A 27015-nucleotide genomic window follows, 5' to 3' on the forward strand; every position below is an offset into this window, starting at 1 on the left:
ATACTTTTTTTTTTTTTTTTTTTTTTGGCAGTACTGGGGATCGAACTCAGGGCCTTGTGCTTGCGAGGCAAGCACTCTACCAGCTGAGCTATCTCCCCAGCCCACCCTATAATACTTTTATGCTTTCATATTAATATATTCCTTCCTACCCACAGACTGTCAGATCCTGAGGTCAGCAACCCTGTCTGCCTTGATTAATGTTCCCAGCACCTCATAGGACATCTGGTACATAGTAGATACTTAATAAACATCTGTTGCATGGATGAATAAAGAAAAGAATGCATATTCTGGGCTGGGGTTGGGCTCAGTGGTAGAGAGCTTGCCTAGCATGTGTGAGGCACTGGGTGTGATTCTCAGCACACCCATTTATTTAAATGAATAAAATAAAGGTCGATCAACATCTAACGAAGTTTTTTTTTTTTTTTTTAAGAATGCCTCTTCTTTAGGTCACCCCAAAAGAAAATCAGAAAACCTGCCTTTAGCAGCCTCTACCTTTTCCTTTCTTCAGTACCCACAGACCTCTGTAAGTCATCTGAAAACTGGCTCCAGGGACACTGTTCCACATCTTGCTCATGATCACTGATGTTGGAAACACACACTCAAAGGCCTTCTTGCAAGGGCCTTGCCGTTCTTAAGGTGGGGGTCAGAGATACTCGTCAAATACAAGGTAATTGCTTGAGTGTTTCCTTGCCACAATATAAATCCATCAACAAGTGCCACACAGCTCTCCATTCCCTTGATTTTCCAATGGCATGCTGCCTTCTGTATTAGTGAACAAATTCCTCGAAACCACATGAGATCAGCATAGAGATGGAATATACAATGAGGTCTGTGGTCCCAAGCACCGAAGCAGCCCCCTCCGCCTTGCTCAGCAGCAGCAGCAGCAGCAGCGAGGAAGCCGGCTGCCAGGCAGTTCCTCTCCTTTCGTAGGCGATCTTCCCCTAGGTAACGCTCCAGCAAGCAGTACTTGGGTAATGACCGACGCTACAGAGGTTATTCTTTGTTATTATGGACTCTATTTTATTTTCATTTAATTAGTAATTATTTTAAATGACATGGCTGAAGAGCTGCTACAATGGGTATTTCCTGGCAGTCAGTGGCTCGTTTTCCATCAGTGCAGAAATATGGGCCATTCTGAGTTCAGCCATGAGAGGCTGTGGCGATGAACACCTCCCAGTACCATATGGTGCATTCTAAACCTCATGTCTTTTTACAACAATAGTTTTCACTTCTGTTATCACTAAAGAGAAATATGTAAAGCTCTCGTCCCTCCAGACAGAGCCCCCACACTGGCAGGCCTTACATGCGTCTGAGAGGAGGAAGTCCAGGATTCCTGCATGTGGATCATCAGATCCTCGTTGGGCTCCTTGCAGTGACCCGTCCTCAATGGATGCTCAGGGTTCCCAGGTAATGCTTAATTGGCTATAAAGACACACCTCCTCGTTGGGGGCTGATACTTAACAAATCTTGGTAAAAAATGGGGTGAAGTCTCAAACAGGCGCAGGCCTGAGGTAGGCCCAAGACGCAAACGAGTAATTTACTCTGGTTTTGCATTTTAAACAGTTAGGGGGTTTAGTCTTGTTTTACACATAAGTATGCTCCTATTCAGCATTGTTGAACCCAGAGTGAAAATAACGAGCCTGGAGCACCTTCAGTGTCATAAAGTTGTGATGGGCTGACAGATGTGGCTCCATGAGAAATGTATAGGGCCAGACTCTAAGAGAAATGACTAAACAGACTCCATTTTGCTCTGAGACTCCATGTTATGTAGGAAATAAGCTTCTCCTATGGAAACACCCGGCCTCTGTACCCATCATCAGTTACTTAGCATGACATGTTTAATAATATACAATGGCAACTCCTATGTAGTAAAGAATTGCTCTCTTTTGATTCCTATTGCTCCTAAACAATGTACCATGTGAACAGTGATTGTGTGGATGTTAGTAACCATTCTTTAGTTTGTACCTAGGTAAGGGTCATTTTGACCCACTTCCCCCTCTGTCAATGATCTCATGATGTTAATGTATAATTTCGAATCATAGCAACAGACACTTATGATTAATGTGATTTTTGATATAAGAACCCCTACAATCCTGTGATCAGGGCTGTTCTCCCAATAGCCATTTTTGGGGCATTGTGTGAGACAGTCAGCCGGCCGGCTTAATAAAGACTCTCAAATTTTGACTTCTCAGTGGTGAGCAGTCTGTTCTTAAGTTGCGCCCCATAACAAAGTAAGGAAGTGCTCAAACAATCATGGAGGGATGTTAAGAGGACACAGGAATCTGGGCATGGTTGGCACACACTGGCTTGTAATCCTAGTGACTCAGGAGCCTGAGGCAGGAGAATTACAAATGCGAGGCTAGTCTCAGCAACTTGCCAGACCCTCAGCAATTTAACAAGACCTCGTCTGAAAATACAAAATAAAAAGAGTGAGGATGTAGTTTAGTGGTAAAGATTGACCTGGGTTCAATCCCTGGTACCAAAAAAAAAAAAAAAAAGACAAGAATCACCTTGAAGTGCCTCCCACTGGGAAAACTGGTAAATTTTGATCATTAAAATAAATAATGACAGTAGCACATTAAAATCTATTGAATACAATAAGCACTCATAAGCACTCATGAATTCATAATGTTAGAAATAAATGGCAAAGAGAAAGTGCTTTATAGTACAAAGACAACGACTGGATGCAGAAGAAATGACCTTGACGCTACACTAAAAAAAAATCAGCATTCAGCAACCACAATAGTAGTTAATTCAGTAGAGAAACATCAGTAGACGCTGAGACTCTAGCGAGCGAAAGGTTGGTGAGGAAAGAGAGATGTATTCTCAAAGATATTTATTTTTACAAAGAGAATAAAGAGTAACTTCACAGTAGAGACACCTGCCAGCTGCCAGCCTCGTAAGTGATCAAAGATAAAATACTAGGAGCTCAATGAAATAAGCTAGTCACAAAAGGGCAAATTTGGTTGATCGCATTTACATGAGATAGCTGGAGTAGTCAAATTCATAGACGGGATGAGAAAGGTAGCTTCCAGGGACTCCAGGGAGGGGGACTGGAGAGTTATTATTTAATGGGTACAGAGTCTTAGAAGGGAAAAGTTAAATTCTAAAGGCAGGTGGTAGTAATAGTTGTATAACAAAGTAAACATATTTAATATAGGAGAATCATACTTTTTTTTTTTCTCCTGCATGGAGCTGGGGATCAAACCCACAGCCTTGTACTTGTGAGGCAAGCACATTACCAACTGAGCTATCCCCCCAGCTCTGAATCATACATTTTAAAAAGGGTAATACAGTCATTTTTTTCTATATTTTTCACAAAATTTTTAAAAAAGAAAAGTCAGGCTTTAGAGTTAAACCTGCATTCCTATTCCAACTCTGTCACTTAGCTGTGTGAGCCCAGGCAAATCATTTCATTTCTTTGAACCCCAAGTTTCTCACGGAGACAACAACCAAGACTTCAGGACAGGATGCCGGGAGAAGGGAGATCATACGTTTAGCACAGTGCCTGGCACATAGTAGAGAGTTGATAATATTGACAACATTATAAATACCCAGAGCCATAAAACAGGGTGCTAAGCATTCAGAGGACTAGGCTAGTGTGGTACGGCTGTGGTGTGTGGTGATGCTGGACACTGCTAGAATGAAAAGCAAGTCTTTATGTGCCGGGGTGCAGAGTATCCACTTTGTCCTGAAGCCTGTGGAAGGCCACTGGCATGACATAAATGGTGCAGTGAAATATTAGAGAGCAGAGAGGGAAGTAAAAACTAGCCTAAGGTTTTAGGGGTACAGACCTGCGTCCATCTCACTCAGTCCCGGACTTTCTCTGTCCCATGAACACAGTTAACATAGCTTAACAGGGAGACGACTCACCAAGGGAAATGTCACATCTGACACTCTTGTTTCACACCAACCGCTTCTCACAACAAAGAACTCGGACACAGAGAAGCACCTAGCTGCACAGAAGTGCCCTGAGCCACCAGCTGGACCGCCACCAAGCCCACCGTCTCCTAACCTCCCATGTAAATCCCTGTCAAAGGCGGAGGAGTTTCCCTCGCCTCTGTGACTTGGCCCAGGCTTCCTGCTGTGTTCTCCGTCTGTCCTCTGCCCGGGGCCAGGCCTTCTCTGGACCTTAACATCTGTGATGAACAAGGCTGGGTCAGAAGACAGTTTTGTCCAAGTTACGATCTGCACATCCAGGTGGAGGGTCTCACGGTCCCATCCTATTTCAACATTCTAATGCGGCCACATTTCATCAACACCCGCTCAAGGTCCTTTAATCAATTGCTGTCCACCAATTTTTCTCTCCACCTGTTAAAACCTATAAGGTTTAATGTAAAAACTCGGAGTAACGAGAAGAACCCAAAGCCCTTGCTTCTTCTGGGTTAGCTGCCTTCTACCTTTGGTTCACTATCCTTAAAATGAGACTTATTTTTTTTTTTAATTTGTTCTAATTGGTTATACATGACAGTAGAATGCATTTTGACACATTGTACACAAATAGGGCATAACTTCTCATTCCTCTGGCTGTACATGGTGCTGAGTCACACCAGTAGTGTAATCATACATGCATACAGGGTAATAATGTCTGTCTCATTCTACAGTCCTTCCCATCCCACCACCCCTACCCTGCCCTCCCCTCACTCCCCTACAGACAATCCAGAGTTCCTTCATTATTCCCTACTCTGCTCCCCACCGCCCAACTATGGATCAGCATCTGCTTATCAGAGAAAACATTTGGCCTTTGGTTTTTTAGACTGGCTTATTTCACTTAGCATGGTATTCCCTAGTTCCATCCATTTACCTGCAAATGCCATAATTTCATTCTTCTATAAGATTAACATTCCATTGTGTATCTTTATCCATTCTTTATCCATTCATCTGTTGTAGGGAATCTAGATGGTTCCATAGTTTAGCTACAAACATTGATGTGGCTGTGTATGCTGATTTTAAGCCCTCTGGACATAAACCAAGGAGTGGGATAGCTGGGTCAAATGGTGGTTCCTTTCCAAGTTTTCTAAGGAATCACCGAACTGCTTTCCAGAGTGGTTGCACCAATCTGCAGTCCCACCAGCAATGTATGAGTGTATCTTTTTCCCCACATCCTCACCAACACTTATTATTGCTTATATTTATAATTGCCATTCTGATAGGAGTGAGATGAAATCTTAGAGTACTTTTGATTTGCATTACTCTAATTGCTAGAGATGATGAACATTTTTTTTTATATGTTTGTATATCAATTTCATTTCTTCTTCTGTGAAGTGCCTGTTTGGTTCCTTAGCCCATTTATTGATTGGGTTATTTGGATTTTTGGTGTTAAGTGTTTTGTGTTCTTTATATATCCTGGAGATTAGCACTCTCTCTGAGGTGCATGTGCTAAAGATTTTCTCCCATTCCATAGGTTCTCTTTTCATGTTATTGATTGTTTCCTTTGCTGTGAAGAAGCTTCTTAGTTGGAATCCACCCCACTTATTGATTCTTAATTTTACTTCTTGTGCTTTAGGAGACTTTCCAAGGAAGTCCTAAGCCAAAATGATGAAGATTTGGGCCTACTTGTATTAGGCACAGGGTCTCTGTTCTAGTGCCTAAGTCATTGATCCACTTCGAGATGATTTTTGTGCAGGGTGAGAGATGGGGGTTTAATTTCATTTTGTTACATGTGGCGTTCCAGTTTTCCCAGCACCATTTGTTGAATAGGTTATCTTTTCTCCAGTGAATGTTTTTGGCACCTTTGTCTAATATGAGACAACCATATTTATGTGGGTTTGTCTCTATGTTTCTATTTTGTATCATTGGTCTACATGTCTATATACCAATGCCAATACCTTGCCATTTTTATTACTATTGCTCTGTAGTATAGTTTAAGGTCTGGTATTGTGATACCTCCTGCTTCACTATTCTTGCTAAGGATTGCTTTGGCTATTTTAGGTCTCTTATTTTTCCAAATGAATTTCATGATTGCCATTTCTAGTTCTATGAAGAATGTCATTGGGATTTAAATAGGAATTGCATTGAATCTGTATAACACTTGTGGTAGTATGGCCATTTTGACAATATTGATTCTGCCTATCCAAAAGCATGGGAGATCTTTCCATCTTCTAAGGTCTCCTTAAATTTCTTTCTTTGGTGTTCTGTAGTTTTCATCGTAGAGGCCTCTCTTCTCTTTTGTTAGTTTGAATCCCAAGTATTTTTTTTTTTTTTTGAGGCTACTGTGAGTGGGGTAGTTTTCCTAATTTCCTGGATTCATCACTGACGTACAGGAATGCATTTGATTTATGAGTATTGACTTTGTACCCTGCTGCTTTGCTGAATTCATTTGTGAATTCTATAAGTTTTCTGGTGGAATTTTTGGATCTTCTAGATATAGAACATGTCATCAGCAAATAGTGATAGTCTGAGTTCTTTTCCTATTTGTATCCTTAATTTCTTTCATCTGTCTGATTGCTCTGGCTAGGGTTTACAGGACTGTGTTCAATAGAAGTGGTGAAAGAAGGCATCTCTATCTTCTTTCAGTTTTTAGAGGGAATGCTTTCAATTTTCTCCATTTAGAATGATGTTGGCCGTGGGTTTAGCATAGATAGCCTTTACAATGTTAAGGTATGTTCCTCTATCCCTATTTTTTCTAGTGTTTTGGACATGAAGCATTTTGTCAAATGCTTTTTCTGCATCTATTGAGATAATCATATAATTCTTGCCATTAAGCCTGTTGATATGATGTATGACATTTATTGATTTCTGTATGTTGAACCAAACTTGCATCCCTGGGATGAACCCCACTTGATCATAGAATACTACCTTTTAAATATATTTTTGTATTTAATTTGCCAGAATTTTATTGAGAATGTTTGCATCTATGTTCATCAGGAATATTTTTATTGGGGATATTGGTCTGAAGTTCTCTTTCCGATGTGTCTTCGTCTGGTTTTGGTATCAGGGTGATAGTAGCCTCTTAGAATGAGTTTGGAAGAGTTATCTCCTTTCTATTTCATGAAATAATTTGAGGACTATTGGTGTTAATTCTTGTTTGAAGGTCTTGTAGAATTCTGCTGAGAATCCATCTGGTCCTGGGCTTTTCTTGGTTGGTAGGCTTTTGATGGTGTCTTCTATTTCATTGCTTGAAATTGAACTGTTTAAATTGTGTATATCCTCCAGCTTCGTTTGGGAGGATAATATGTCTCTAAAAATTGTCAATGTCTTCAAGATTTTCTATTTTATTTGAGTATAAATTTTCAAAATAGTTTCCAATTATCTTCTCTATTTCAGTAGTGTTCATCATGGTATTCCTTTTTCATCATGAATTTTAATAATTTGAGTTTTCTCTCTCTTCAATTTTATTTATTTTTTCAAAGAACCAACTTTTGTTTTGTCAATTTTTTCAATTGTTTCTTTTGTTTTAATTTCATTGATTTCAGCTCTGGTTTTAATTATTTCCTGTCTTCTGCTTTTGGTGTTGATTCGTTCTTCTTTTCTAGGGCATTGAGATGTAATGTCAGGTCATTTATTTGTTGACTTTTTATTCTTTTAATGACTGAGCTCAATGCAATGAACTTTCCTCTTAGCACTCTGCATTCATAGTTTCCCAGAGATCTTGATATGTTGTATCAGTGTTCTCATTTACCTCTAAGTATTTTTTATTTCCTCCTGATTTCTTCTGCTATCCATTCATCATTCAATAGCATACTATTTAGTCTCCAGGTGTTCAAGTAGTTTCTATTTTTATTTTTCATTGATTTCTAGTTTCATTCCTTTATGATCTGATAGAATGCAGGGTAGTAGTTTCTGGGTTTTTTTTTTTTTTTTTTTTTTTTTGTATTTGCTGAGAGTTGCTTTGTGGCATAACATATGGTCTATTTTAGAGAAGGATCCATGTGCTGCTGAGAAAAAAAGTATCATCTGATGATGGATGAAATACTCTATATATATGTCCAAGATACTCCATTGTTTGGTGCGTATATATTTACGATTGCTATGTCTTGTTGGTGTATGATTTCACTATGAAATAAACTTATCTATCCCTTCTGACTAACTTTGACTTGGGATTCACCTTGTCTGATATTATAATGGAAACCCCTGCCTGTTTACACAATCCATGTGAGTGATGTGTTTTTCCCCATCCTTTCACCTTCAGTCTGTGGGTGTCTTTTCCTAGATGGTGAGTCTCTTGAAGACAGAATATAGCTGGATTTTTTTAATCCAACTGCCAGTCTGTGTCTTTTGATTGATGAGTTTAGGCCATTAACATTCAGTTATTATTGAGATATGATTTGTATTCCCAGTCATTTTGGTTCATTTTTTATTTTTAACTTGACTTAGTTCCTCCTTAAATTGGTCTTTCCTTTAGTGTAATTCCTCCCTTTGCTGGTTTTCATTTTTTTTCCCCCTTTTCCTCCTCATGGAATATTTTGTTGAGAATGTTCTGTAGTGCAGGCTTTCTAGTTGTGAATTCTTTTAAATTTTTGTTTATCATGGAAGGTTTTTATTTCATCTTCAAATCTGAAACTTAATTTTGCTGAATATAAAATTCTCAGTTTGCATTCATTTCTTTCAGAGCTGGATATATGTTATTCTAGGACCTCTTGGAGTTGAGGGTCTGGATTGAGAAATCAGTTGAAATATGAATTGGTTTCCCCCTACATGTAATTTGATTTTTTTTCTTTCTGCCTTTAAAATTCTATCCTCATTGTGTATGTTAGTCATTCTCATTATAATGTGCCTTGGTGTGGGTTTGCTGTAATTTTGTACATTTGGGATCCTGTAAACCTCTTATTGTGATTTTCCATTTCATTATTTAGATTTGGGAAGTTTTCTCATTGAAAAGACTGCATTCCTTGGTTTGTATCGCCATGCCTTCCTCTATTCCAATAAATCTTAAATTTGATCTTTTCATGTTATTCCATATTTCTTGAAAGTTCTGTTCATGGTTTCTTACCATCTTCTCTGTGTGATCAACTTTATTTTCAAGAGTATATATTTTGTCTTCATTGTCTGAGGTTCTGTCTTCTAAGTGGTCTAGTCTGGTGATATTTTCTATTGAATTTTAAATTTGGTTTATTGTTCACTTCATTTGGAGGATTTCTGCTTGATTCCTTTTTATGGTCTCTGCCTCTTTATTAAAATTATCTTTCACTTCCTGTATTCTCTCTCCAATACCGTTCCTTATTTCGAAGATCAATCTATGTATTTTCTAAACTCCTTCTCTGACATTTCTTTTATGGTGTTGTCTATGGATTCTACTGTTGAAACATCTTGGTTTATTTGAGGTGCTTTGTTCATTTGTTTTTTCATGTTGTTTTTGTGTCTTTCCATCTAGCGGTATGAATCTGAGGCAGTACAGTTTCTACCCTGTAGTCTAATAGTGTCCCTGAAGGTTTCCAGTACCTCACTTTTAAGAGGGAGACCATTATTAACAGCACCTAATGCAAAAAATAACAACCTTAAGCCAAATGGCTCCTATTAAGGTGTCTACAGTTTTGTCACAATAAATAGAAATAATGTGTTCAACTATTGTCTACAACATAAACAGTAAGTTTACTAAAAGGGTTTTCCATTTCAAATGATGGACAATGAGGGAACAGAAGTAGTGTAAGATGTGATGTTCATGAGGGAAAAGGAGAGAAGATGGAGGTAAAACTTTATAGTAAAAGCAAAGAAGCAATTAATAGAGGTTGGCTGTTAGTATGAGAGAAGTGAGATAGAGAATCTAGGAAGACAGGTAGGTGAGAGAAAAACTATGTACAGATGTTTTTAAATAAAAATATTAAAATACAAGAATATACAACAAAACTGTGATATACTATTCATACATCCCGTTCCTCAATAAATTGATGCATGAAAAATAATAGGATTTAAAGATGCTACCAAAGATGTGAGAGAGGGCAGAGAAAAAAAGAAGGAAAATCTCAATGGAAAATTGAATGATTGCTTCCATTGGCTTTCAAAAATTTTCTTAGCTTCCTGTCTCCACCAATAGGTGGGGTTTTCTGAAGTTTGATGTTAGCTCCAATCTGGTGGGTGCTAGACCAGTTGGGTGGGCAAGTCAATAACAAGATGCCCTCACCATCTTGCAGTCTTCCCACCCCATTGTAGCCAGTGCCTTCCATCCCCATGCACTTCAGAACTCAGTGAGCTAGAGAGAGCCCCGTTTTCTCCAGTTTTAACCTGTGGCCTCCCCCCAGGGAATTGCCCCTAGTCTCAGGCTTTCCAAAGGCTTGCCAGACCCAGTCTGGCCCACACGAACCCAGCTGCAATCTGATGAACCTAGGCTTCAGCTTCCCCAGGCTCTGCCTTGCTGCATTTCCAAGATCTCAATCCCCTTTAACTTGCAGACAGATCACCAGGGGGATATGCTCACACAAAGGAGCCACCCTACAGAGGCAGCCAGATGACAGCCACTAGCACACCCAGCAGAAGGTCCTCAGGTGCAACCAGACCTGCAGGTACCCCAATGTATCCCCAGGTGTCCCCAGACTGGGTTGAGGGATCATGCTCCAAGATGGCAGCAGTGGTGGCAGCAAACTTACAGGCCCTGGCCAGTATCAGCCAAGATGGCAGTGGCCCTATGAAACCAAACCTTTGGGTGCTGTGACAATGGACTTCCAGGCAACACTGGGTAGCCAGCAGTGGGCAATCTGCTGGTGGTCAGCAGGTTATCAGTGGATGATTGGCGGGTGGAAGCCCAATGGCAGGCCATGGGTAGGTAAAGGCAAGAGGTGGGCAAACAGGCGAATGGTGGATGATACAGCCGTCAGAGAGTAATCTGCAGTCAAAAAGATGGGCTATGCTGGCAGATGGTGTGTGACTGCTGAGGACAAATGGGGGGTAAACAGCAGGAGATCAGTGGGCAGCCACGGCTGCCTTGCAGAGAAATAGTATTTCCTCTGCTCGAATTCCAAGTCACTGAGTGACAAGGAATACAGCTTCCCTCTAGCCTGCCATTTTGGATCTCAAAATGAGACTTATTTTTAATTTTACAATTTTTTTTTCCAATTACCTAGATGATATATAGTCTACCTAGAAAATATTAAAAAAAAAAAAAACCACACAAAGTAAAATTGAGTTGACCATAATCCTATTATCTATATATAGCTGTTACACTCTTAAAATACCCATCTTTTCCTTCATGGCTTCTGCTTTTGCTGTATAAAATGGCTTTCCCATCCCGGGGCCAATAGATTTCAGAAATAGTTATTCTTTTTTATTAAACATCTCATATCTGCAACCTAGATTCTTTTAAACTGGCCTTGATTTTTAAAGTTTACAGTCATCCAGGAGTGGAGGCTGAGGTAGGAGGATCACAAGTTTGAAGCCAGACTGGGTAACTTATTGAGACCCTGTCTCAAAAAAAAAAATTTTTTTTAAGGATGGTTGTAAGCTCAGTGGTAGGATGCTTGCCTAGCATGTACCAAGCCCTAAGGTCAATCCCCAGCACTACCCCACGCCCCAAAGTTAGTTCAGAGTGTGTTCACTTTTGCTAAATCATGTGGCTGCTTTAATGTAAGAACATTGTAGGGAATGAAAACTTGACTTAGGCCTAATAGACTAAATTCCTCTGTATGTAAAATGCAGGAAATCATAACTGGACCCCAAATTTTCCTGTCATGTTTCTTATGTGTGGTACCAAGGATTGAACCCAGGAGTGCTCTCTAAGTCACACCCCCCATCCCTTTTTGCCCAGGCTGGCCTCAGACTTGCAATCTTCCTGCTTTAGCCTCCCAAGAAGCTGGGATTGCAGATGATATGTCTCATACACAGAAGGCTGCAGTGTGATGAATAATCTCAAAATGTCACATAACTACTGTTCACATGCTAGAAAGAAAGGAGATCAGGAGGGAGGAAGGCGGTGAGGGTTTCCGTGGGGGCTTCGGTGGGTCCTCTCTCAAGGATGCATTCCCTCTACCTCTTGGCAATCTATCCTGTTAAGCTCTTCTCTTCTTTGTTTTGCTTTATGCTTTTATGTCCTACACATTCATCACCTATATTTTCTGCTTGCTTCTAAGTTTTTTTATCGTTTTTTTTCCTTCATATCTATGATTCATTTAGAATTTATCTTATGAGAGGAATTGAAAATTTTATTCCAAATGGTTCACCAATTATTCAGCATTATTCAGAATGTTCTTAAAAGTTAAGGTTCTTAATATATGATTCACATAGAGAAAATTTGTCCTTTGTAAGAGTATTGAATTTTAATCTACATAGTTTACAGTCACAAGCACAATCAAGATATAGACAGAATATTTCCATCACCCCAAAAGTTCCCTGTGTCCTTCCAGAGTTGATTCCCAGTCCACCCCTGTCCCCCTTTCCCTGCCAACCTCTGATCAGCTCTCTGCCCTATAGTTTTGCCTTTCCCCAAATATCAGCATAGATGATCCTCTTGAGTCTGGCTTCTTTCATGTAGCACGATGCTTCTGAGATTCATGCATATTGCTGAGTGCATCAATAGTTCACCCTTTTTGTTGCTGACTAGTATTCCCTTGCATGGATGTACCACAATTTAGATTCAATCTTTAAGTGCTAAGCATGATGCTATCTGTAGGTTTTCTGCAGTTCAAAGCCAGCTCAGCAACTTCTGAAGGCGCCAAGCAACTCACTGAAGATGTGGCTCAGTAGTTAACCACCGCTGAGCTTAATCCCAGTACAAAGAAAGAAACAAACAAACCCTAAACACAAACAACAAGTCCGATTAGAAAATTGGCAATGATCTGAAAAAGACATTCTCAAAGGAAGAAACACCAATGACCAACAAGTACCTGAAAAATGTTGAACATCCAGGAAATGCAAATCAAAACCATAATGAAGCATCATTTCATCTCAGTTAAAATGTCACTTATCAGAAAAGGAAAACATAACAAATAATGGTGAGAATTTGAAAAAAGGAAACCCAGGGTTAGTAGGAATATCAATTAATACAGCCAGTCATGGAGATTCTTCAAAAGGCTAAAAAAAGATCAAGCATAGGAGCCTGCTATCCCACTTCTGGGTATGTACCCAGAGGAAATGAAATCAGTATGTCAAAGAGATACCTGTAGTCCCGTCTCTGTTTCCACACTCAAAACAATAGACAACATACAGAATTCACCTCGTTGTTCATACATATGTATGCAAATATATGTATATGTTCATTACATATGTGTAAACATACATGTATATCCATATATATTAATTCAGTGAAATATTATTTAACCATAAAAGTGAATGAAATTTTATATTTTCAGCCAAATTCATAAAACTGGAGGACACTATGTTAAGTGAAATAAACCAGATATGGAAAGACAAATACTGCATACTGTATTTCTGTGTTCACATGTGGAAGCTAAATAAATCAATGAATAAAATTAAAAAGTCAGTGTGAAAGGAAACTAGTAATTACCAGAGGCTGAGAAAGAGAGTGGACAGGTATGCTAGGGGAAGGCTGGATAATGGGACCCAGAAGAGATAGAAGGGAAACATCTAGTGATCTCCAGCCCAGTAGGTGACAGTAGCTCACAAGAACCCATTCTGTCTTTTACAAGGAAATAGCAGAGGGGCTCAGAGGCTCCAAACAAAGAAATAATGAGGAGAGGGAATGTAATCACCCTGCGTGATCAGTGCGCACTGTCCCACATGGGTTGAAGTATGACACCGTGCCCCCTCCATAGGCTCCCACTCCATGGTTCATTCCAAAGAAAAGAAAGCAGGCACGAGTAAGTAGGAGCCACAAAACACGTACCAAGGGGAAATCACAATTGAAAAGTGCAACAACGGACAGAAAAGCATGATGGGTGGCCTCGATCCTGGAGGACACACGGGGAGACTCGAATTGAGGACGATGACAGAACTGGCTCCCCTGGAACCTTAGGGAGAAAACATACTGAGAAAAAAGGAGACATCGGCACCCGAGGGACGCAAAGAGGGGAAACTTGGCTTTATTGGAGTTTCAGAAGGAGAGAGACTTAGAAAGAGCATTAGAGAGAGTTTAGAAAGAGCAAGACAGAAAGAACAAAAAGAATGCTGACTAGAAGGTCAAGTCAGGCGAGAGACACGACGTACAGAAGCTGCGGAGGACAGCGGGCCCAGGGCACTGGGCCAGCGTGATGTCCAGGACACAGGACGGGGCTCAGGACTGCAGAGCAGACCTCAGGCCAGGTGCATCCAGGGGCCGAGGAGGCCTCACCGTGGCCCAGAATGGAGGTGGATGCAGGCGGGGCGGGGTCCTTGGAGTTCGGATCCTGTCAACAGGAGCTCTCACGTGAACAGGCTGGGGACGTTGCCAAGCTCGCTGTGCAGCGGGAGTCTGGCGAATGCCGCAGGAGCCAGGGCAAGACTTGCGGTGGACTTGCCTCCTCATTTAGGTCCCCACCCGCCTCCCGCAGTCTCTTTCCCTTTCCTTAGCCACCCGCCTTCATCCCCTGCCGGATTCAGTAATATCTTAAAAACTTGGTCTCCTTTGGGAATATCCTGACAAACTGCCTGTTTCTCACGAAAATGTCTCTGAGAAACATATCTGCAAGGCTCAGTCCACTCATCCAATATTAAAGGAAATTTTTCTACTTATGGAACTAAACCCAGTTGCTGGGAAGAAACACTGACTCTGTGGAATTGGCCTGACCTACGCCAAAACCTGGGATATATATACAAAGAACATAGTGTCACGGGTGGAGAAAAAGCTTCACTTGCAGTTGGAGTCCACCAGAAATATCGGAAAGTTGGCAGAGGCGACTGGAGCAAAATTGGGCTGGAGAAGTTCTTGCCCTGCAGTCTCTGCTCACCAGCGCCCTCCTCAACGACACACAGATCAGTCACCTTTTAGAAGAAAGAATTGCAGCTCTCCAAGCCAACGCGTTTCTAGAACCTCTACTGTGGAGGAAAAATGAAATGGAAAACAAAGGAAAGAAATAAAGGAACTTTGGAAACAGGAACAAAAGGAAATCCTTAAAACAGAAGCTGCTCTCAAAAAGGCAAAATCGTTATGCTCGCAAAATCAACATGAGTATGAAAAAGCAAAATCATCCTTGTTTCATGCAGAGGAGAAGCATCGGGGCTCAAGTGGTGGATTAGCAAAACATCTCCCTAGCACCTAGCAGGTTGGAAGAGCAAGCCCTTCACGAAGTGGAAGCAGCCAATGAGCTCTACAAAGTGTGTGTAACAAAGGTTGAAGAAAGACGAAATGCTCATGAAAATACCAAGAGAAATTTTAACATGACTCAGCACCCTTGTTTTGCTGTGTGATCTCACCCTGAAAGCTGTAACAGTTAACCTCTTCCAGATGCAGCACCTGCAGGCTGCCTCCCTTGCAAACAGCGTACAGTCTCTCTCTGATAATGCCAAACTCTATGATCCAGGCCACGAGTACAGTGAATGTATGAAGGCTACAAGTTCAACAGGAGAAGAAGTTGACAGCAGTAGAAGGAAACCATTAGTGAGCAGTTCCCAGACATCCGGATGTGGCCCTGCTGACTCTTCAGAGGATATTGTGCCCCTTCCTGACAGTCGTGGTAAAATTGAAGAGGACAGATGCTCTGTTGACTCTATAGAGGATGTTTGTAGCTTCTCTTGTGCTGGGTTAACTCATACGTGGGGTATGGGCATCATGGAGTCAAGACCCAGACTCCGGGAGTTGGGTAGAAGCAGGCTTGTGGCAAGCAGCCTGCAAACTCGTTTATTGTGGGAACAACTATATATTTTATAGGTTTCTTGCCCAATCACAATGTGCAACGGGGGATCAGACCACCAGGTTCTTATATGGTTTGCCTTGGTAACACTGAGTCAATTTGGGGCAGTTTTTTACTTTCCTAGGTGGCCGAAGTGGAATGCTCCTCCTTGCAAGTTTTCCTTACACACTTGAGATGTTCACTGCTGCCAGCCAAGAACTAGGATTTCTCCCAACAGATGTTGTGGGCCTTCCTGACAGTTGTGATAAATTGAAGAGGACAGATGGTCTAACAGTGCAGACCTAACAGGTTCTCCTTTCATAAGATCAGGGACATTTGGGATGGTCAGTGACTCTGAGAGACCTGGAGCGAGCAGTGAATCTAGATCTTTGGCTTCAGAATCTGTAAGTCCAGGCCACTTTCATCAAAAACTTCCACAAACTCCATCCAGTGGAACCATGTCTCCTGCAGATGATTTAGGTACAAGAGAGTCACCTTCCCCTCCACAAGTTGGAACCAATTTCCTTGGAGCAATTAAGAAAACATTGATGCCTAAAGCAGCTGTCACTCACAAGTTCCGACAATTGAGATTCCCCACAAAATGCAGAGATTGTGAAGGCACTGTAGTGTTCCAAGGTGTCGAATGTGAAGAGTGTCTACTTGTTTGTCATCGAAAATGTTTGGACAACTAGTCATCATCTGTGGTCATCAGAAACTTCTGGGAAAAGTACACTTATTTGGAGCAGAATTCACACAAGTAGCCAAAAGGAGCCGGATGGGAATTCCTTTGATAGTCAAAATATGTGCCTCAGATATTGAGAAGAGAGCCTTGTGTTTACAGGGAATCTATCGTGTGAGCGGAAACAAACAAGAACTGAAAAGCTGTGTTGAGCTTTGGAGAAGGGAAGGCACTTGGTGGACCCTTTCAGCATTTACTTCACATGACATCTGTGAGGTCTTAAAACCATACCTTCAACAGCTCCAGAACCACTCCTTTTATTCCGCTCATTCGAGGGCTTTATAGACCTTGCCAAACAGATCCAACATGTTAGTAAGGAACAAGCAGTCAAAAGGAAGACCCTGAGGATAAAAAACATCCAAATACGTCTATAGCAATAAACCAAATTCTTCTCAAAAGCAAGGACCTTCTAAGACAATTGCCAATGTCAAATTTTAACAGTCTTCAGTACCTCATTGGACATCTTAAGCGGGTAGCAGATTATGCAGAAGAAAACAAGATGGACTCCAAAAACTTGGGAGTGATATTCGGACCCAGTCTCATCAGGCCACAGCCCACGACTGCTCCTGTCACCATCTCCTCCCTTGCTGAATACTCCAATCAGGCGCAGTTGGTGGAGCTCATCATCACTTACTCACAGAAGATCTTCCGTGGGTCCCCACAGCCCCAGGTGGTCATGGGTAATGCGAGTGCTCTTCCACCGCAGGGTGATCACAGCCGTCCTTCAAAGCCTCTGGGATCATCAGAAGCAAGACACTCAGAACTCTGCAGGAAGTCACCGTGTTTTCTTCAGAGGAAGATGTCCACACTGCAGAGAGGGAAAGCAAAAAGTTTGAATCCACTACATCCTTTGAGGAATCAGAACGCCAGCAAAATGCATTGGAAAAACATGATGCATGTCTCATTGATCACAAGAACTTGAATCATCACCCAAAAGGAGGACGACATTTGTAAAACCAGTAAGCCACTTCTTTTGTGATCTGATAGAGCAACAAACATATGCAGAGGCATACACCAAGGACCAAGAGTAGACCTGTCAGTTTGCCTGGAGATAGGTTACTTCTTACCAGCCTTCCTAGTGACAGAAAGAGCAGAAATGTGGGTTAGTTCTGCAAGAATCCTACCTTTGAAGGACTTAATGGAAAAGATACCGCTACTACTGTTTGTTCCAAATTTAATGACTTTGATCAGGAGATTCTATCAAAACTTGGGGAAAACAATCTGAACAAAACTTAAGTGCCAAGACTGCAGTATTGTGCCTAGTGCACTCCAGGACAAAGTGACAATGAGCGTCAGCGTCAGTGGTGAGCATTCCAGCAGTGCCACACCACCCAACGAGCCAGCCAGGTCCACAGGAGAGGCCTCAGAGAGACGGTCCTCCCATTCCGACCCTCTCGCTCCTGCCAGAGAACCCAGAATGCTGCAGCCCCAGCACTGGACACCACTTTATGAACGACGAACCCCCACCAGCAATGTCAGGGGACGGAGGAGAGGCCAGCTGCACTCAGCAGCGGCGTCTCCCGGCACAGCTCCTACTCCCAGGAGTCCGGTGGAGAAATCAGCTCCCGACGTGGACAGCACCTCCGCTGGTCCTCTGCAGCCAGGCGGGCAGCCTCCAGAGACCTCAGAGGCGCGGGGCCCGCCTGACGTGAGTCCAACGTGCTCAACCAGCGCACCTGTGGGCGCCCTTCACGATGACGTCCCACGATTTGTGTGGGGTTGTCAAAACTCAGTTTTTCTTTTTGTTCTTCTTTTTCTGCTATTGTGTTTGTTTTTTGAAAGAACGTTTAGTAGGACCGCTTTTCTATAGGATTGCCAAAGTGCATATCTTGCTGTTTGTCCTTGTGTCCTGTTTGCTAGTCACATTGCACGGTAGTGTGATCGGGCCACATTTGTGCCTCACTGGAATCATCTTAACTTCTGTGTTTTTGAAGTTATTCATGAAATAAGTATCATCATTTTAAAACTTCAATGATTTTCCCCATGAAATGGTCCATTTAAATGCATCCCTAATGTGTGATGTAGTCCTCAACAAATCTGCAGTGTGGATATTCCATTGATGCAAGTGAATTTTTAAACTAAAAAGCAAACACAACTCAAACAGTTCAAAAACTATTAACTTATTAACATAAACATCACAAAGTTCTAATGCAATTCTATAATGGTCTTTCTCAGGCGTGGGTGTTTTTTCCCTTACAGTTTTATAGTGAGTCTTTGACCATTTGTGTATTTGCAGTATGTATGTAAGCTTTCATCTTTCAATTGGCAATTTACTTAACTTTTTAATATTTATATAATGGCCAAAAAGCTTGCAAATCTCTATTAATTGCATTCTAATTGTCAGTTTTTACATGTCAATTAAATCGAACAAAGAAAATGCACTTAAACCTATTTTTAAATTATATAGTTATATAGTTTAGTTATTATATCATATTATAATTATATAGTTTAGTTATTTGGCTTATATATCATATCTTATATCTTATTTGACACTTTAATTTTTATTATTATATATGACAGTTTTTATATCTTATCTGACAGATATTATTATATCATATCTTATTTTACAGTTCTATATGTCATTTAAATTGCACAAAGAAAATGCACTTAAACCTATTTTTAAATTATATAGTTTACTTATATCTTATTTGACGTTCGATGGTTTTAATACATTTGATAGCTTTTTACCCCTTAGCTTCATCTGTATAAATTTTTACTTCATGACAGTTCCAAACTTTATAGTATTTTCTATAGTGGTCTTAAGAAATAACTGCTTCAGAAATTTTTTAATTCAGTGCATTTTCTCTTGATATTGTGTGGGTTTGTTATGAACATTTCTTTTGTATGAAATGTTTTGACTTATAAATCATTTTATGTACTTTTTCCACCTGGACTATCAACCATTGAAAATGTATATTTCATTAGAACCAAGCAAAAATTTATTTAAGTTCATTCCTAGAGTAGAGCTCAGTAAGCCTCATTGTTTGGAATGTGAGAGGAGGGACAGATGATTGGATCTGTTTCATTTATAGAATATCAAGTTTTATAACTAGTGCATTCCTGTTATTTTCTGGGTTTCATCGTTTTGTCTAAAATGGGATATAAGTATAAACTTATATTTTTTTTACTTATATCCTATTTCTATCTTATGTCCTATTTCTTTATTTTACTTATATCCCATTTCTAGCCTATTTACCTATATCTAAAACAAGAAATATGTAAAAACTTATACATCATTTTGTCTAAAATAGGATATAAGTAAAAACTTATGCATCATTTTGTCTAAAATAGGATATATCTATTCTATATCCTATTTTCTTATTTTAGACAAAATGATGTATAAGTTTTTACTTATATCCTATTTTTGATATAGGTAAATAGGATATAAATAGGATATAAGTAAAATAAACTTATGTAAGTTTATACTTATATCCTACTTTAGACAAAATGATGAAACCCAGAAAATAACAGAAATGCACTAGTTATAAAAACTTGATATTTTATAGATGAAACAGATCGGTCATCTATCATGGACAGTCAAGGTGCAACCCACATCTGCAAAGATACATCTGTCTTAGTTGTCTAGTTACAGGCCTTCATAGAAACCATAAGGCATGAATCATCATGGGGTGTTGAACAAGATACCTATTGTCTACTTACGCAGGGAATTCCTGTATTTAAGGGGTTAAAGATATCATTTGTTGTACCTTAACATCAGACTGATTTTTTAAAGGATATTTTTTCTTATGCTAACACTAGACAAAAATCAACTTTAGAAACAACATGTATCCCATTTATTTACAATAAAAATAAATTTTTAAAAAATCAACTTTATTTGTAAAAATTTACCTCAAACCATGTAATTTTATAGTGTGATTAATCCCAGGGAAGTTGGTATGAGCCAGAGTGCATCCCTTTATATGTGACTGGCTCTAGTAAGGATGACGAGGGATTTTTACAATATGGTACAAGGCACTTCAGCCACTTTGAAGCTTCATGGGTGGTTTGGAGTCATATTAAATGTCTCCATCAGAATGTCAGAAAATACTTTAGGCATCATTGGGCCAGACTGGAATCTTAAAATACAAGAGTGAATTATTTTAAAGGGAGCATTCAATTTGTAATGTTTTTCATCAAGAATAATTCTGGCAAGCAGAAGACTTCTTAAACATCTGACTTGGTGGGTAAAAGTTTTAGTATTGCCCAACATAATGCTGTGGTAGCAGGAAACAAGTACTTCTGTACTCTTTGTTTCCCAGGGGCTTGGACATCTCTCTGCTATGGACCTATGTAACACTATTTGGAATTTTACTCAGCTTAACTGCTACACTTATGTCTAGGCAGCGCTTGGGTTCTTATCAGGCAACATCTTGGACACGTGACTATAATGTGCTGCCACTGTGTGTACTGAAAATACGTGAAAATGGTTGAATGTGGACTGTCTACATATGTACGTCAAGTTGTCTGTGAGCTTCTGCTGCTGCCACTGCACATGAAATATGTTCTAGTGGACTTGAATCCTAGTGGCCAGTTCTATGATACTGTATGCACCTTACAGCTGTTGACAGGAGAAAGACTATTTAGTGAATATTTGTTAATTGTTATTGTTGTAGCCAGAAATAATTTCAGAATAAAATTTTAATGTCCTACCTTAAAAAAAACTGTAAAAAAAAGCAAAAAACAAAAACATCAAACTTTTTATAATTAAAGTCCTGTGTCTTTTTCCTACATACTGTGTGCTTTTTCATCTTTGCCCCATATGGTACCTCAATGTGAACTTTATAATAGGCAATTTTGTTTATCCTATAATAAAGATATTATTTTTCACACACACACACACACACAAAAGCCATGGAGACCTCAAGATTGCAGGAGAGGCCCATCATGGTGGCATATGCCTGTAATTCCAGCAGCTTGGGAGGCTGAGGCAGGAGGGCAACAGATTCTCAACCAGCCTCAGCTACTTAGGGAGGCTGTAAGCAACCAAGGGGACCCTGTCTCTAAATAAAAAATAAAAGGTGTTGGGGATGTGGCTCAGCGTGGTTAAGAGCCCTTAGGTTCAATCCCCAATATCCTCCACCAGCAAAAAAATTGCAGGAGAAACCAAAAGATTATTTCACACCCATAAAAAGAAAGAAACCATGCCTTATTTATAGGGACACACCAATTAGAGTTTCTCATCTGACACAACAGAGGCCATAGGAAGTGGTATATTTTGAAATGATAAAAAAAAAAAAAAAATGAAAAAAATCTTACATCTGGCAAATGACAGGGAAATGAAGACCTTCTCAGAGGAAGGAAAAGTAAGAGAATCTGTTGACAGCAGTCCTACCAAAAAGGACGGCCCAGTAAGTTCTCAGTGAGAAAGAAACGATAAAGGAAGGGATCCTGGAACGTCAGACATGAGGAGAGCTGGCTGGGTGGTGGCTCAGGGGCAGAGGCTCACCTAGCACGTGTGAGGCGCTGGGTTCCATTCTCAGCACCACAAACAGATCAATAAACAAAGGCTCATCAACAACTAATGAAAATGTTTTTTTTTTAAATATGAAGAGAGAGGTTGATGAGCAATAATATGGGCAAGTAAAACAGGTTTCTATTCTCACAATTTCTCTTTTTCAAATTTAAAAATTTCTTAACTAAAAATACTCTAAATTATTTTTATTGACATGTAATCATTGTACACATCACAATTGTTGGGGCTCAGTGCAATATTTCTAACCACACAAGTGGCAGGCACTGATCAAATCCCAGCCTCCCTTTCCCACTCTCCTCCTTCCCCAGCCTCTTGCTGTCACTCAGGTCAATGTTTTCAGCCTCCACATGTGAGAGAGAACATACAGGACTTCTCTGAGTTGCACTTTTTTCACTTCACAAAATATCCTTCACTTCACAAAATATCCTTCACTTTGATCCACTTTCTGTAAATGACACACTCTTAAGTTTTCTTTACAATTTTTATGGTTGTACATTACAAATTACAGTAATGACTAATGAGATTCTTAATGTAATGGAGGAACTATTTGAGATAATAAATTATAAATGAGGGAAAGTAAAGGAAGGTTAGGTTTCTGTACTTTGCTCAAATTGATACAATAACAATACCAGTAGACTAAGTTACATACATGGAAAACAAAGAAACCAACGGAAAAGCTATACAAAAATATATACTTTGAAACACTACAGAACACATAGATCGAACATATTTCAAGACAATCAAATAATTACAGGAAGGCAGGAAAAAATAAAAACCAAAAAACGGAGATAAGAAACATAAGCAAAATAAAATTGCACACTTTAAACCTAACATAGCAATACTTATATTAAATAGAAATGGTCTATATACGTCATTGAAGAAACAGATTATCAGAGTGAATTTTTTAACAGACAAATATAAAAATTAAAGCAGGTTAAAAATAAAAATAGAAAGACAGTAACACTACCAAACACTAACATAAATTTTAAAAAGCCAGGAAGTGGCTGGACACGGTGGCACATGCCTCTAATCCCAGCCACTCAGGAGTTCAAAATAGGAGGATTCCAAGCTCAAAGCCAGCAAGTTAGCAAGGTCCTAAGAACTTAGGAAGATCCTATCTTTAAATAAAATGTAAAAAGGACCAGGATGTGGCTCAGTGGTTACCTCCCCTGGGTTCTGGTCCCAAAGAACCCCAAAAACAAAAATGTGAACTGCTATATTAATATCAGATAAAGTAGACTTCAGAGCAAAGAATCGTACCAGAGATGGGAAAGGACACTGATGTGGATAAAAATGGTCAACCCACAAACACACATAGCAATTTTGAATGTGTACGCACCAAACAACGCAGCTGTCAAATGTGTGAAGCAAAAACTGTTCAAAATGACAGAAATTGAAAAAACCACAGTTAGAGTTAGACTTCAACATCCCTTTCTCAACCATTTAACCAGCTAGACAGGAGAGTTCAGCAACACAACCAGCCAACAGATTCACTTGACAGTTATAAAATCCGTTAGCAGCAGAACTTCTCATCAGTAACAACAGAACATGGGCTCAGGGGGACACATCCTGGGCCATAAAACAGGCTCAAATCATCCAAAGGAGCTGAAAACGCAGTGTGAGACCACAATGGAATCAGACGATGACTCAGTAACAGAAGGATAACACAAAACCCTCGAACACTGGGAGTCTGAGCAGCATACTTCTACCTACTGATCCACAGGAAAGTTTCCAGGACATCTGAAAACACAGAGATTTGAATGAAAATCATTTCAATGAGACACGGATTAAAATTGTGGAAAGTGAAGTTTATTGCATGCTGTGTATAGAAAAAAGGAAAATTTTCAAATCAGTAATCTAGTCTCCTACCTAAAGAATATTTTTAAAAATGAGCAAAAGAAATCCAAAGAAAGCAAAAGAAACCTAAGACAAAAGAAGAAAGAATGTAATCAAGATGAGAGCATAAATCAATGAACCTGAAAACAGAAAAACACTAGGGGGATAATGAAACAAGGAACTGGTTCTTTGAAAATATCAAGGAAATGAGCAAACTTCCAGCAAGACAGACAGAAAAGATGCATATTATCATATTACAAATGAGACAAGATATCACTACAATTCCTGCAATGTCAAAAGAATACTAAAGAACCACTTTACAAATCATTTGACAATTTAGATGAAATGGTTCAATTCCTCAAAAATGGCAAACTATTAACTCATCCAATATGAAACAGATTATTTAAATAGCCTTTAAACTGGGTGCAGGTGGTGCGGGCCTGTCATCCCAGCTGCTCAGGAAGCTGAAGTAGGAGGATGGCAAATTCAAGGCCAGCCTTGGCAACTTAGCAAGACTTGTCTCCAAATAAAAAAATAAAAATGGTTGTGGATTGACTCAGTGGCAAAGTGACCCTGGGTTCAATCCTCAGTACAAAATTTAAAAACAAAAAAAAAATAGAAAAGAAAGACAAAAATAAGTAGTCCTATAAATATTAAGATAGTGAATTGATAATTATTTAAAATTGTTCCAAAAAAGAAATCTTCAGGAGTAGGATGGTTCATTGCAGAATTTTACCAGACATTTAAAGATAAACTACACTAAATTCTACATGAGCTCTTACAGAAAATAAGAAAGAACACTTTCTCCATTCATCTTAAATAGCTGTAGAACCTTGGTACCAAAAAATAAATAAAGAGAAGAAGAAGACAATACGAAAAAGAAAACTATACACTAATATCCCTCATTAATATAGATATAAATATTGGGAGATAGAATCAGCAATATATACCGAAATTCTGCATCATGAACAAAGGGTCTGATTCCAGGGACCTAAAGCTGATTCAAACATTCAATAATCATCAGTCTAGTCCTCCTCAGTAACAGGCCAAAGAAGAAAAATCATATGATCATATCAATTAATTCAGATAAAACTGATCAAATTTCAAACCCATTCACAGTAAACTCCTCAGAAAAATTAAAATGAAACTTCCTTAACTTGAGAAAGGGCATATAGGAAAAAACCCTACAGCTGGCATCATACTGAGGAGACATCATGAAGGTTTTCCCCTAAAATTGGAATGAGATGAGAATGTCGACCCTTACTACCCTTATTCAAGGTAGAGCTGCAAGTTCCACCACGTCATAAGGCAAGAAAAGAAAATGAAAAGTATATGGATCAAAAAGGAACAAGTAACTCTTTATATTTGCAAAGGAAGGCCCATGCTGGTTATCAGTGGGGTGGTGGAGGCAGCCCTGTGGGCTCTCCTGAGTGGGGAAGGACAGGGCAGGCCAAAGGAACCCACATCAAAGGCACTGCACCAGGCTCAGAGCCCAGCTGGGCTGTCTGTCCAGAGAGGATCCCAAGAAGGAGTTCTGTTTAAGTTCCTGTTTTTTGAACTAAATCTCACATAATATAATAATCTACAATTTAGGGGTGTTCAGTATCTTCTCAACATTGTACAACCCCCACCCTCCCACATTCTACACTTCTACCTATTTGCTCCAGGCATAAAAGGAAACCCCGTTATGACTTGCCATTCTCCCCTTCCTCTCCCCTCCTCATCGTACCATGAATCTGCTTTCTGTCTCTATGGAGTTTCCAGCTGTGGACATTCCACGTGAAGGGACTCTTCTCTGGCAGCGATCCTCAGATGCCCTGCGCCCTGCAGGCCAGAGAACAATTCTCATAAAGCACAGGGCAGAGATGATTCACCTTTCAATGCTTGCCCTGACCTCCCCGCCTGCCACCTGCGCTGGCTGGACTTGTTTCCTCCATGACTGACCAACCCTCCTCCCTTCCCTGCCTCATATCCCAACAAAGCCTTTTCCATCGGCCAGCCAGGAATCAGGCCTTCCCTGAGCAGATGGCAGAGGAAATCCTCAAGATGTAACCCTTTTGCTCTGGGCTGCTGCGGGGTCAGGATCAAAATGGCCCTGGTTTTAATTGGAGTCCAGCAGTTCAAACAACAACTTCATCCCAGGTGCGGAAGTCCTTGGTAGATGACATCCTTGCACTGTCCCCTGCCCCCACCACCCACTGGCCTTCTCCCCTGCCTCAGGAACTGTGAAAATGGCATAGTTCTCATGATGGACTCTCTCTTCTTTCAAAGCTAATTCTAGTACTTCCCATAGTAGTAGCTTTGGTAGTGAAACAGTGAAACTGATTTATGTTGTCTGTCTGTGAATTTTTTTCCCCCCTTCCGGTTGAAGAAGGCAGGAGAGAACGTCCTTTTTGAACATTCTGCTTCTGGTCTCACAGCCTCAGTAGGACTAGTGAAAACTTCCACCTGCTTTGGGAGGAGCATTAACTGGCCAACAGGGAAAGGCCAACTCTTTATGAACACCACGTGAGGGGAGGGAACGTACATTTCTTATTTGCTTCTTATCACAGCGTGCTTCTGGAATTAAGAGAGAACAATAAGTCCATAAGGCCTTTCCCTCTATCAATAGTTTGTATTCTTGTAGAGAACCGGCTGATGGAAGGGCCTTCCACATTTCCTGACCCTCCTCCTGGGCTTCCTCCTCTGCTCTTCATTCCATTTTCCAAGTAGGCCATGTGGTCTTTGGCTCCAGGCATCCAGACAGGACTGAAAGAGGTGAGGGAAGGGGGTGGGGAATGTTGAAAAGATTGGGGTCAGAAAGGGAGCGGGAGGAAAGATAAAGAAATAAGAGCAAGCTGGGGCCAGAGTGATCACAGCTTCGTAAAATGTTTCATATTGTGGCTGCCTGGTTATACAAAAGAAGGGAGATGCAATCACATTCACTAGCTGCCACTCCTCTCAGGTACATTTCTCTTTAAAAGCGCTCAGCAGCTATGTGGAGCAGCTGTTCCAGGGTCCCACTCTGCAGATGCAAAAAACCAAGGCTCAGCTGGTAAAAGGGATTCAGAACCTGGTGCGGCCGCTATCAGAGCCTCACTCCTCTACAAACCAGGTCCTGACGACCACAGAGAATAATAGTCACCTCCCTCTTGCCAGAGCTGACATCTCTACTGGTATCAGAGCTGCCAGCTATGATGCAGTTGGCACAGACGCTTTATTTTCTCCATAGAGGGTGAGACAAGACTTTGTCTAAGGAAGCTAATAACAAGACTACCTTGGACCGGAGTCTCAGAATTGAGTGCTTGAGAGAGCCACAGCTGGAAGGGGGAAAGCTGCACGCTTCGCTCTCCATT

General features: G+C 40.3%; 1 pseudogene across 1 annotated transcript; it reads left to right on the plus strand.

Annotated features, from left to right (window-relative positions):
• The first annotated feature begins 10485 nt into the window (after positions 1-10485).
• Positions 10486-26891, plus strand: LOC306664266 (rho GTPase-activating protein 29-like; annotated as a pseudogene). The gene is made up of 4 exons: positions 10486-10695; positions 14551-15502; positions 15923-18089; positions 26644-26891. The product of its transcript is annotated as a rho GTPase-activating protein 29-like (transcript).
• Positions 26892-27015: the final 124 nt, after the last annotated feature.

Source organism: Sciurus vulgaris (assembly GCF_902686455.1).
Source record: "Sciurus vulgaris genome assembly, chromosome: 6".
NCBI classification, from domain to species: Eukaryota; Metazoa; Chordata; class Mammalia; order Rodentia; family Sciuridae; genus Sciurus; species Sciurus vulgaris.